This window comes from Crinia signifera, chromosome 1 (assembly GCF_055691185.1).
Source record: "Crinia signifera chromosome 1, ASM5569118v1, whole genome shotgun sequence".
NCBI lineage: Eukaryota > Metazoa > Chordata > Amphibia > Anura > Myobatrachidae > Crinia > Crinia signifera.
The window spans coordinates 7,270,268-7,282,892 of NC_139217.1; positions in this window are offsets into that span (position 1 = coordinate 7,270,268).

Here is a 12,625-nt window from a genome sequence, read left to right on the forward strand (position 1 = left end):
TGCTTAATGTCTGCTGAAGCGGAAGACTTTAAAATTCATATTGTCACAACATCCCTGTTTGTGAAAAGAGTTCAGGTCTCACCGGCCATCTGCATTGGACACGCTCAGGCCTTGCTAAGTGGAAATACAAATACGCCATTGATTATGTTGGCATGAAAACATACAGTGTACTGGCTGGGAGTAGATTATTTAATTTAGAGAATCTGTTTTTAGGCCAAGTACCAAAAACAGTTATAGCCGCATTTGACGATAATAAAGCATTTTCAGAAGCATATGACAAGAACCCTCTATGGTTTGAACATAAAAATGGTAACTTTGCATCCCTAGACCTGGATGGCATCCAGGATGCCATCCAGTCAAGCCTTTTCAACCAGACTTTGTATACGGTAATGCGGTTCGTGAGTACGTCACTGATTCTGACCACAAATAAGCAGAAATCAGATTCAGGAATACTAATTGGCCACGAAGAGTACCTCAACATTTACACACTGTTCACTTTTGATCTGTCACCTGAACAAAAATGGGTGGAGCATCTATCTCTAATTAGAACAGGAAATCTATGAGCTGAATTCCGGTTTGCTGGAGTGTCAATATAATAATATACACATTGTTTGATAATATCATTGAGATTAACCAAAGGGGCAATGTGCTGTATGATTATCTATAAATTAAATATATATATTTTTTGCAAATACGATTTTTATTGAGTTTACAATAGAGAAGAATACAAACTGAGGACTATATTTGTACAGTACACAGAAGCGCACAAATTACAACCAGGTAGACAAACATGGTACTACATTTTGAGAGAAAAAAATAATTACAATCAGGCACATATGAGTCTAGTAAATAGAAAGGGGGGATCAGGTGCTAATGCTCCTGATGGGGCGCCTGTACGTGCTGTCCTGCCTAGCAGCAACCAGAAAAAGGGGGTGTCAATCCCTATAAAGAAACAAGGAAAACAAAGTGTAGGTTGCGCTGTATTGATGACAGGAAGAGTCTAGGTATAAAGAATAATGACTTGTTGTTTAAGAGAGAGAGAAAAGAAGGAGGAAAGGCGGAGAGAGAAATAAGACAGAAATGGAAGTTAGAGAAAAGAAAGGCGTAGGAGCTGCGCCCCCCTGATTACCCATAACAACAACATTAATGAGAAAATAAATCGTGAATATAAAGTACAAACCAAGAATGAGTTAAAGTAGAGTTTTATAATGATCTGACTCTTTAAAGGTCAACCAAGGAAGCCAAGTCATGGTGAAGGCCTGGCGTTTAGACTCTAGTGAGGAGATAAGGTCGTCCATAACAATGTAATGATCCATTCGGTTACACCAGTCTAACATAGAAGGAGGAGAGTTAGATTTCCAATATAAAGGGATCACCGCTTTAGATGCACTAAGCAGATGGTGTAATAAGGTTGTTTTATATGTAGAATATGGTCTATGGACAAGATTAAGTAACCAAAAACTCACATTAGAGGGGAGGTCCTCTTGTAGAATGATATTTAAAGTTTGTATAACTGATTCCCATTAATGTTTGATGATAGGGCAGTCCCACCAGATGTGTAGGAGTGAGCCCACTTCCTTTCCACATCGCCAACATAGATTTGAGACCCACGGGTAAATTCTTGCCAACAGGCTGGGGCACCGATACCACCTCGTAAGCACTTTATAATGTATTTCTACTGTTAAAACATTAAGAGAGGAAGAAAAGCTGTTTCTAAAAACCTCTGACCAGTCCTCTTCACTCATCGACCCCACTAAGCCCCTCCCCCCCCCACATGAACTTTGGGTTAGCTGGGAATATCCCATCAATAATAAGTTTATATATGATCGAGAGAGAATGACGAGGGTAAGATTTGGCTGTGCAGAATTTTTCAAATAGTGTATTGGATCTCAGAGGTCTAGCTGCAAGGCATCCACCAAGTGGTTTACTTTTGATATGCCTGCCATATGCCAAAGGCAAAATTTAGGCTTGTTACAACCTGGGGGAATCTCTGGGTTACTTAACAGTGGCACAATCGGGGAAGGAGAGGGTGCGATAAGAGGCAATAAGCGTAAATGCCTCCAACAGGCAAACATAGGACCTACAAGTGAGTGGTGTGAAAGGGTTTATTACACCATGGGAGATCTGGGTGAGACGATGATACTGAGTTTAGTTCTATGTCAAACCATTGTTTTCTGTGTAGTGTGGAGCTCCAATCCATTATCCTGGTCAGAATGATTGCATTATAGTAGGAGATAAAGTGAGGTAATTGGAGTCCACCTGCATATTTCCCTTTAAACAAAATCTCATGCTTAAACCTTGCATCCTGCCCATATGTAATCTCATATTTTGCGTTGAAGGGATATAAACCAAGATCATGGAATATTAATTGGGAGAGTTTGAAGAATATATAGAATTCTGGGTAATATATTCATTTTAACCACTCCAATGTGTCCAAACCATGAAATTCTCTTTGTCCCCCATGAGGAGAGATCTGAATTTATTTTAGAGAGTAGGGGAGGGAAGTTGCGCATGTAGATCTGAGAGATATCCTTAGTTAAGTTTATACTAAGGTATTTAAGGTGCGTGGGATGCCAAGATAAGGGGGATGAGGATTTAAAGACTTGTAAGCTAGCCTCATCTAATGTTAGGTTAAGGGTCACTGATTTAGAAAGATTAACTTTGAAATTTGAGAGGGCTCTAAAGTGCTGGAACTCCATCAAAAATGAGGGATAGACGTTAAGGGATTTGAGACCACTGCTAGAAGGTCATTGGCGAACAGAGCCAATTTGTATTCCACACCCCCAACCTTCATGCCTCCGATATTACTATTTTTTCAAATAGCCCTCACCAGAGCCTCCATACAGAGGACAAAATTCAAGGGAGTTAAGGGGCATCCTTAGCGGGTTCCATTCGAAATTTTAAAAGGTTCTAAAAGATCCCCATTAACCATTACCTGTGCTTCAGGAGTTGATGATAGGGCTTTAATTCTCTGGAGGCCAACCGGACCCAGACACAAGTGCTCCAGCAACCCTATGAGAAAATCCCAATCCATCCCTGTCAAAAGCCTTCTCCGCGTCAGTTGAGAGCAGAATGGTGGGTGCTTAACAACTAGGAGCTAGATGGATTAGATCCAAAACTTTTGTGTTGTCTTTAGCTTCACGTCCAGGGATGAATCCCAACTGATCAGAATGGATCAGTGATGGAAGGAGCTGATTAAAGTGATTGGCGATAAGTTTTGCATATAATTTCAAGATGACATTTAACAGAGAGATTGGTCTTTAACTGGAGCACAGGGCTGGGTCTTTACCTTCTTTGGGGATAATTTAGATATGTGCAAGTAAAGCTTGAGAGGGAAAAGGGGATTGGTCTGAGATCTGATGGAATGTGTCTCGCATTAAGGGGGAGAGATTATCGCTAAAGGTTTTATAGTATTCTATTGGGTATCCATTGAGGCCAGGGCTCTTGCCATTGGGGGTGGATTTAAGTGCAGCCTCCAGTTCATCAGATGAGAAAGGTTGTTCTAGAGCCTCAATGTCTACCGATGAGAGTTTTGGAAAACCCACTTCTTATTCCCCTATAGCAGATCTCCTAGAAGAGTCAGGCAAATCTCCCCGTGATTTGTTTAAATTATATAGCTGGGAATAAAATAAATGAAATCTGTTGTCGAGTTACAGGTATCACCCTTTTGAGATTTAACACTATAAATAAAAGTTTCAGCTCGTTAGGCTCTCAGTGCCCTAGCTAGTAGCCTACCCGGCTTATTTCCCTAGAGGAAATAGCGGCTACGACATTTGCAGGCTTCTGTCTTCAGTTTCTCGGACATGAAGGAGTTTAACTCCCTGCAGGACTCCAAGAGTTCCTGAAGAATGGAATGGGAAAGAGAAGCTTTATGAGCAAGTTCCAAAGCATGTATTTTCTGAATCAGGGCCTCTCTCCTTTCTTTACGTTGTCTATTTAATCGCGCTCCCATCTGGATAAGCTTCCCCCTGATCACACATTTGTGTGCCTGCCATATCACTGCTTTAGGAGTATCAACATTGTCGTTAAGTGACACATATTCATTTAGTGCGTCTGTACTTTGTTGTTGACATTGAGGGTCTTGTAAGAGTGAGATGTTTAATCTCCACAAATATTTTTTATGTTGTGAAATGGGGAGGTTGATGGTTAGTGAGATAGGCGCGTGGTCTGTCCAGGAGATTTGACCTATATCAGATTTGGAGACTAAGTGCAAAAATCTATCTGAAATATAGATGTAATCTAATCTCGTGTATATATAGGACCTTGTGGGGATGAGAGAAGAAAGTGTAATCCCTGGTGGAAGGGTGTTGAATATGCCACGGATCAATGAGCTGGTGTTTGTGTAGAATTATTCTAACTTTGCGATGTAGTTTATCAGGACAATGATTTGGAGTGTGAGAAGAATCCAGTCTAGGGTCGATTGTCTAGTTATAATCTCCCCCAGACAAGACCGTGCCCACCATATGAGGTTTAGCTACCGTAGGTTCAGGATTTTATCAAAAAAGGCTGGTTGATGTTTGTTAGAGGCGTAAATATTTAGAAGGGAGAAATCACAGTTGGAAATCTTACAATTAAGCAGAAGGGCTCTCCCCGAAACTAATGAGCGACAAATCACATTTGAAATAGCTACGTGACGTGAGACTAGAATCGCCACCCCCAGAGTTTTCCCCAGTGGATTATTAGAAAAGAAAGCAGTCAGAAGATTCTTATCTCCGAGATGGGGGGCTGCCTCTTCCTTAAAATAGTCTACTGTAGGAACACAATATCTGCGTTTTCTAATTGTAGCTCTCTAAGTGTGCGTGGCCTCCTCTCAGGGATATTTAGTCCCTTGGCGTTCACGGGAACTACTTTAATATCAACAGAGAGTCACGAAAGGTTGTTCATTCATAATAGGTAGGCGACCGCAGTAAGGGAAAGAAAGAAATACATGTGTGTCAAGATAGAAAGAGCGTACAATAGAATAAAGACATTAAGAGTTGAAAAGAAGAATTTTAAGAACAGAAACATAGACACTGCTCCCGGACCACTTGGTGGAGCCAAGATTAAATCCACCACTGGGCCAGGGAACATAGCATGCAGTGCACAGGGGGAAACAGGGGGGGGGTATCCCTGAAACAACAGTCAGTATTAGTATGTAGCATAAAACATTATGAGAACGTAAAAAATACACTGGAATTGAGCATAGAATTGTAATGTAAGGAATACATTATCTGGGTTTTAACATAGAGAATGTGGTAGAATTAAGAAACATGGTCAAAACCATATAACAATAATGACCTGATAAAAGAATATGTAAAAGGTTTGTTAATAGACTCAAAGGACTGGCTAGTGATAGGAAATTCTACCAACAAATACTGTAATTATAACATCTGTTGTAACATAAGACAAAATAACCTTGGAAGAGTCTCAAAAAGGACCGTTGAGAAACCCATAGGGATTAAGTACCTGGAAAACACAGTATTAACAGCATACCTTAGAACAATAACTGTGCTTATCAAACCTTATGGTTAACATGTAAGGGGGGCTATGGGTCTCTGTCTTACTTCTCCATACAAAGTAAATGTGAATGTACCAAGAGAGTCATTTTCAAGTCTTTGGTAGGGAGGAAGAAGCCAAAGGCGGGAAGTTTGAGACTTGTATCCGGGAGAGAGATCTGGCAGACCTTTCTGTAGGCCAAAATGGAGGATTAGAGGATGGGACTTGTGGAGGGAGGATCCTGGTGCGGAGAGAGCACCAATCTGGGGTCTCCACTACTGGAATTCCTAAGGAAGCACAGAAGGATGGCACATCTTCTGGATATCGTAGGGAAGCCATTTTCCCACCATGAGTTGCTGTGACGCTGAAGGGGTAGCCATATCTGTATCTTATATTCAATTTGCATAAATCATCTGTCAGGGGTTTTACATGACGGCGTGATTGAAGCGTGGACCAACAAAGATCCTGAAACATCTGAATAGGTTGGCCATTAAACTCAAGACCCTCTGAGTTGCACAGTTTCTTCAGGATTTTGTCCTTCTGAGTGAAATAGTGTAATCTGCAAATTACATCTCTTGGCCGTTCAGACTGTATGCCTCTGGGTCGCAGAGCCCTGTGAGCTCTATCAAAAGTGATTGATTTATTGGGATTGTTTCCTAATATTTCATTGAAGATTTTGGTCAGTACGTCTAGTATATTATGTGGGGGGATATCCTCCGGAATCTCTCTACTTCTGAGATTATTTCTCCACCCCCTGTCGTCCACATCATCAAGATGTTCTCGAAGGAATTGAATCTTGTCGGCTTGTAGTTTAATAATGTCTACTAGAGATCTGTGAAAAGTGTTGATCTCCTCTCCCGTGGTCTCTAGACTCTCCACGCGTGTGCCAAATTAAGTGAACTCGTCCATAATTATTGAAATTTCAGAATGTACTACATCTTGTAATTTGTTCTCCAATGAAGCAAAGTCAGCCTTGGTGGGGATATCTGCTTTGGTGGGGAGGGTCCGTAGTAGTTTGTAGATCTGCTGGAAGTCATGTTTGTCGGACTGCACAGACACTGATATGGGTTCTCTCTCCTCTGAAGAGTCTTCTGAAAATGAGGAGTGGGTCGGGGAGGCAGGGGTAGAGTCTGTAGCCATGTCTGAGTTGATTTGTAAATTGAGATATTTCCGAAGATCAGGGTCACCAAATGAATTTGAGGCGTGAGCTCCACCCTCTTTCCATTTATTATTCCTTTAACTCATGTATGGCCCATGGAGGACGGTTAGGTTTAGAATATATGAATGGGCCTCAGACGATCTTTTACTCCAAGCACGTAAGATGATGTTGTGTTGCCTCCTGTATGGAACTGAAAACCAGATGTTGAAGAGCTCTACATCCCAGAATTAAGTCAGCTCATCTCGTAAAAAAACAGGTCACATACTGGGGTAGTCGTGTAAATACAGTCACTCAACATCGATCAAGTAGCCTCAAATAGCTCAGAAATAGCAATCACACTGTATAACCTTCCAAAAGTCACTTGGATTTTTTTTCCTTCTTCCCCCTTTTTTTTGCCAGTGAAGTGAGCTATGTAGGTGTCATTTTTTATTTTCACCACCGGATGGAGCTCCAAGCTTATTTTACACAAAGCCCAAGGAACTATATGAGTTGTAAAGTTCAGCATTCAGTTGAGAAAAAAAACAGGATAGTTTCTCCTGAAATAATATTTGGGCCGCCTTCAGTTAATAATGTCCCCAGATCTGCTTAAATGTTGGATTCTGGATTGATTAGTATAGATTCAGAATCCCAAAAATATAGGGACCGTTGTTTATTAAAGTATAATATATGATCCTGATATATCTGGCCCCAGTGTGATATGTCGACGGTGAGGGTAGAATAGGATTACCTTGGTCGCTGGATACTCTCGGTTCCACACAGATTTTTCACCGCGTCGGTTGTAGGGAACACACCTCCGTAGGAACTCAAGCAAGGCGTTCAGCAGGTACAACTACTTACGTTTTATTTAGTGCAAAGGGTGAATAAACAATTGTCATACACATAGAAACGTCTGTAAACGGCCTGAACAGTTTAGCACTGCAATACTGATCTTACACCCGCCTAGCAGGTCACAACTTCGCTTGAATATCAAAAACCTCACACTCAAGTATGATACGGTACTCCTGCGCCACTGGAGAGTGGGAGTATACATCCCACAGACCGTCAAACCAGGGTCAGGGGAAATAATGCCCTCACTCGGCAATACTGGTAACCCTATGTGGCCCTAGCCACCTACGCACATGTGATCCCAAAATACACAGCATATAACACATACCAAATACAAACATTAACGGGACACGCAAGATGACCTTAATACATATTTTACTACCACGATCTTAAGAGTCCCTCCTAGGTGTACACCTTAGGCTGATGTCCCTGGGCGAAGGGCGAATACTGTAGCCTTAATTAGGGATAGAAACTTGCTCCTGGCTATATGAAATTTGGCCACCAGGTGGCAGCAGCTCCTTTTCTGGGCAATTACAGGGACAGTAGCGTCCATACAACTTAAGGGAAAATTCCCCATCCGGATGCACTAAGATAGAGGGTTGGTTCCCCTCGCTCAGTGGGGCTGGCGTGGGGTTCCTTGAGGTGACAAGAGATAGGTGGGGGTTGTCCTCTCCCTGTTGGGTGTTCCCCTGGTGACTGGTGCTCTCCGACATAGGGCTTCGTGCCCACTTATCCTGCTGGTGGAGCTAGGGGGTACCCGTTGGGGAACAGAGGTGTGTCCGTTTGGGTGTATTGCGTTGGTGGCAGGGAGTGTATGGGAGGTAGGCCTGGGGCGGCAAGCACCGTGGATACCTGGAGCCGGAACAAGTTGCAGGCTCCTGCCCGTCACGATAGGACCTCCTTGCTTCTGGACGGCTGGTGCTCTGCTGCAGGAGGGCACACTAGTGTGGGCGCTGCTGCTGCAGCGTTGCCACACTCAGTCGCGCCTCTCCTGTCCCGCTGCGCTCCACGCTGACTTCTCTCCCCGCCGGCTGCTTCCAGTCCCCGACGTCACCTCTTCCTCTCTGCGGCGTCAGCTGTCTCCCAACGGTGTTTGGACTCAGTCTTGTCCTCACCGCGCTGCTCTCTTTCTTCTCCCTCCGGATCGCCACGCTTCTTCCCTCCTCCGAGTACACGCGCTGCTCCTCTCTCCTGCTCCGACCTCTGACCCCCCCAGCATTCACTTCTCCTCACTTCCTCCTTCCCCATACGTTCCCCAGGCTGTCAATCAGCCTGAAGACACTTTCCTGCGCCCTCCAGTCTTTGGGGTATTAACCCCTTGAAGTCCTGCTGCCGGGGCCCTGCACCATGTACAAGGTTGCCTAGCAACCCTATTAACTCTGTCCCGGTTGGTCCACAGCGGCCCAGGCTGGGGTGCCACACCAGTGGTAGAAGAGGATGGTAGGGCCACACACTGAGGGAGTAGAGAGATGTGGCAGACTGTGTCACTTACTATTATCCAAATGCGGTCAGCAAGAGGCCAGGGAAGGAAGCTTCATACAGAGCAGAGCATCAGCATCTGGAGCAGTCTGAATCCAATATGGCTGCCGCTTGAACAGCCGAGAAGGGAACCTCAGTGTGGAGGACAAACCGGCCACCCCGCAGATCCACCACGGCGAGCAGAGAGGAGGGATCCGTCTGCCGCTGGGACCAGTGTACCCAGCAGAAGACACAGGACAAGGCTGCAGGACAACTCAGGCTTCCCTCCACTGCCGGAACCCCCACGAGAGCGGCGCCGCAGACGGGGGCAGAAATCCATGCCTCATCTTCAGCCACGTGAGCAGGCCACAACCCGCAGGGACTCCCGGAGCATCCCCTGGCTCCGCAGCTTAACCACTTCAGCAAGCAGGTGCATCTCTGGAAGGGTAGGGGGCACCGCAGTGTTTTTAGAGCTAAGGGAGCTGTGCAGAGAGCTCGTGCACAGAGCTCTCACAGAGAGGAGCCCCAGCCGCCTGCGTCTTCCCTGTTTAATAATTTTAATATTTATCATATATTTTATCAATAATCATTACGCAACAGCGAGATGAACACATTGCAGATAAATTGCATACTGTATGCAGATCCAGTGACGCATCTGTTTTTCAAAGGGATCTATACTTGCAATATTTTACTGAGCTGTAAAGTATTGCAATACCCCTGCGCGGTTGTAATCAATATGCATAGCAGCAGACAACCGGGGGAACACTGGTTGGCCATTTATTTTAAAAAGGCTATAATACATTTTTTAAACTCAAATTCAAAAAGAATTGACCACCAAAATAAACAATTGCAACATTTTAACAGCACCATTTGCAGCCAATATTGCATATACTAGTACTTATATGTTGGTTGGGCGCCCACCAAGCTATTTGCTTAGTTTAACGCGCCCCCTCGCGGGGCTCGCTAAGCTCGCCATGCTTGGGCGCCCAACTAACATATAAGTACCCAAATACTTTATATTTTTCATGTGTAGAAATTAAAAATATACAGATGTGCTGGCCCGTTTTAGTGTTGATACAAAATGTAATGATCTGTTTGTATCAAACTTTGTAAGACGCCTCCCTAGAGGTCATTGTTTGAGCCATTATACGTATAAATGTATACAGACGTGCATCACTTCTAACCAACGTTGTGTTTGATGCAAGTCATGTACAAGTCATCGATTTGTACATGACTTGCATCAAACACATTGCTGTGTTTGATGCATTTCACGCATAATACAGCATTGTTTGTATAACTTGTAACCAACGTTATGTTTGAAGCATGTTATGTACAATGCAACATACTTATGATTGTTTTCTATTAAACAATGTTGCTTATTGAACTTTATATCTTTTGATTGTGTATTTTATCCAGACACTCCGATTAGAATCAAAGAACAAAACAATCTTTTATAAATAATAATTATATTTTATTGGAACAGACAAATTTTATTTACAGAAATATAGTCACACATAGCACGATAAGCTTTACATTTAAAACAATGCATGAAATATTCTTGACACAATACAAATTAAACGTCATCGCACAAAATAACCATACACAAAAATAAATTGTATAAAAACATTATAAATTAGATATATGTTATAGGTTTAACCACCGCGATTCCTGAAACAGATTTATGGATCTTGTTCTCGGTAGTAAGTATCCATGCGGTGTTGTTAACCTGGGGGAACTTAAAACATTTATACGACTTGTTTAATGTTGTGTATTGGGGCGGGTGCGTTTACATCTCCAATTTCATCATTGTAGATGTCTGCTTTTAAATGATTTAACTGTTATCTATTTGATGCATTACCAATAACCGTGGATGGGATATTAAATTCAGTTATAGCACGCATAAATTAAGGCCACCCGTTAGGCATCTTTCGGCTCGTCATGCTCTGATTTTGCGTAATACTCCTTTATCAAGTCTAACACATTGGATCCTGGTACTGCATTGTCTTTATACAAAAATACAACCTTGTTTTCCCAATTTGCGATGTGTTTAGAGCGAGCCATTTTACTCATTAGTATTTCCTTTCCTTTAAATAATCAAATTATAAAAATTTAAAATTATCTTAATTAACGGTTCACTATATTTTCTCCCTCTAACTATTTTTCATTATAATTCATTATTCATCATTATTAATTTATTTGTCTATACATTTATATTTATTTTTGGTACTTGTTTCCTAGCACGGCCACAATCGGGATTGGTTGCGGCTCTTATTTAGTGCACTTTAAGGGTCGCGATCACCCCCGACGGACGCGATTCTCTTGATTTTTTGTAATCGTGTGTATCGTGTACCATGCTTCAATTACCGCGACACGACCGACGCGATAATTGAAGAATATCCCGAAATCGGGTGGATTACCAGATATCGGTCCCATCGGGAGCACTAAATGACAGGATTTATTGTCCCCGACGCGACCGACGCGATAATTGAAGAATTCACCGATATCGGGTGTTTTACCATATATCGGTCCCATCGGGAGCACTAAATGTCAGTATTCAATGCCCCCGACGCGACCGACGCGATTTTTTTTATTGCAAGCACCCATTTCATGGTTTCACATGGCTGCTTCCAATTGAACCCCACATTTACACCCACAAATACAGTTTGCACCCTATTTCTAACTACACCTGAACTATCGGTCCCATCGGGAGCACTGAATGTCATTATTCAATGCCCCTGACGCGAGCGACGCAAAGTTTTTTATTGCAAGCACCCATTTCATGGTTTCACATGGCTGCTTCCAATTGAACCCCACATTTACACCCACAAATACAGTTTGCACCCTATTTCTAACTACACCTGAACTATCGGTCCCATCGGGAGCACTGAATGTCATTATTCAATGCCCCTGACGCGAGCGACGCAAAGTTTTTTATTGCAAGCACCCATTTTATGGTTTCACATGGCTGTTTCCAATTGAACCCCACATTTACACCCACATTTACAGTTTACACCCTATTTATAACTACACCTGAACTATCGGTCCCATCGGGAGCACTGAATGTCATTATTCAATGCCCCTGACGCGAGCGACGCAAAGTTTTTTATTGCAAGCACCCATTTTATGGTTTTACATGGCTGCTTCCAATTGAACCCCACATTTACACCCACATTTACAGTTTACACCCTATTTATAACTACACCTGAACTATCGGTCCCATCGGGAGCACTGAATGTCATTATTCAATGCCCCTGACGCGAGCGACGCAATGTTTTTTATTGCAAGCACCCATTTACACTTTACACCCTATTTATAACTACACCTGAACTATCGATCCCATCGGGAGCACTGAATGTCAGTATTCAATGGCCCTGATGCGAGCGACCCAATATTTTTTATTGCAAGCACCCATCTCATGGTTTCACATGGCTGCTTCAAATTTAACCCCACATTTACACCTGAAATAATAAATAACACGACACATGATAATAGATTTAACCACTTTTATTGAAAAGATTTTTTTTTTTTACGTTTATTTTTTTTAAACTTATTGAAAACCTTTATTTTTTTTTTACGGCAACATTTTTGCCATTTCATTTATTTTGAACATTACATAAAAAAAAATAACATTAATTACAGCTTTATTTTAAGCAATAAATACAAATATTATATTTTTTTATCTTTTTTCTTTTTTGATTTTTTTTGTCT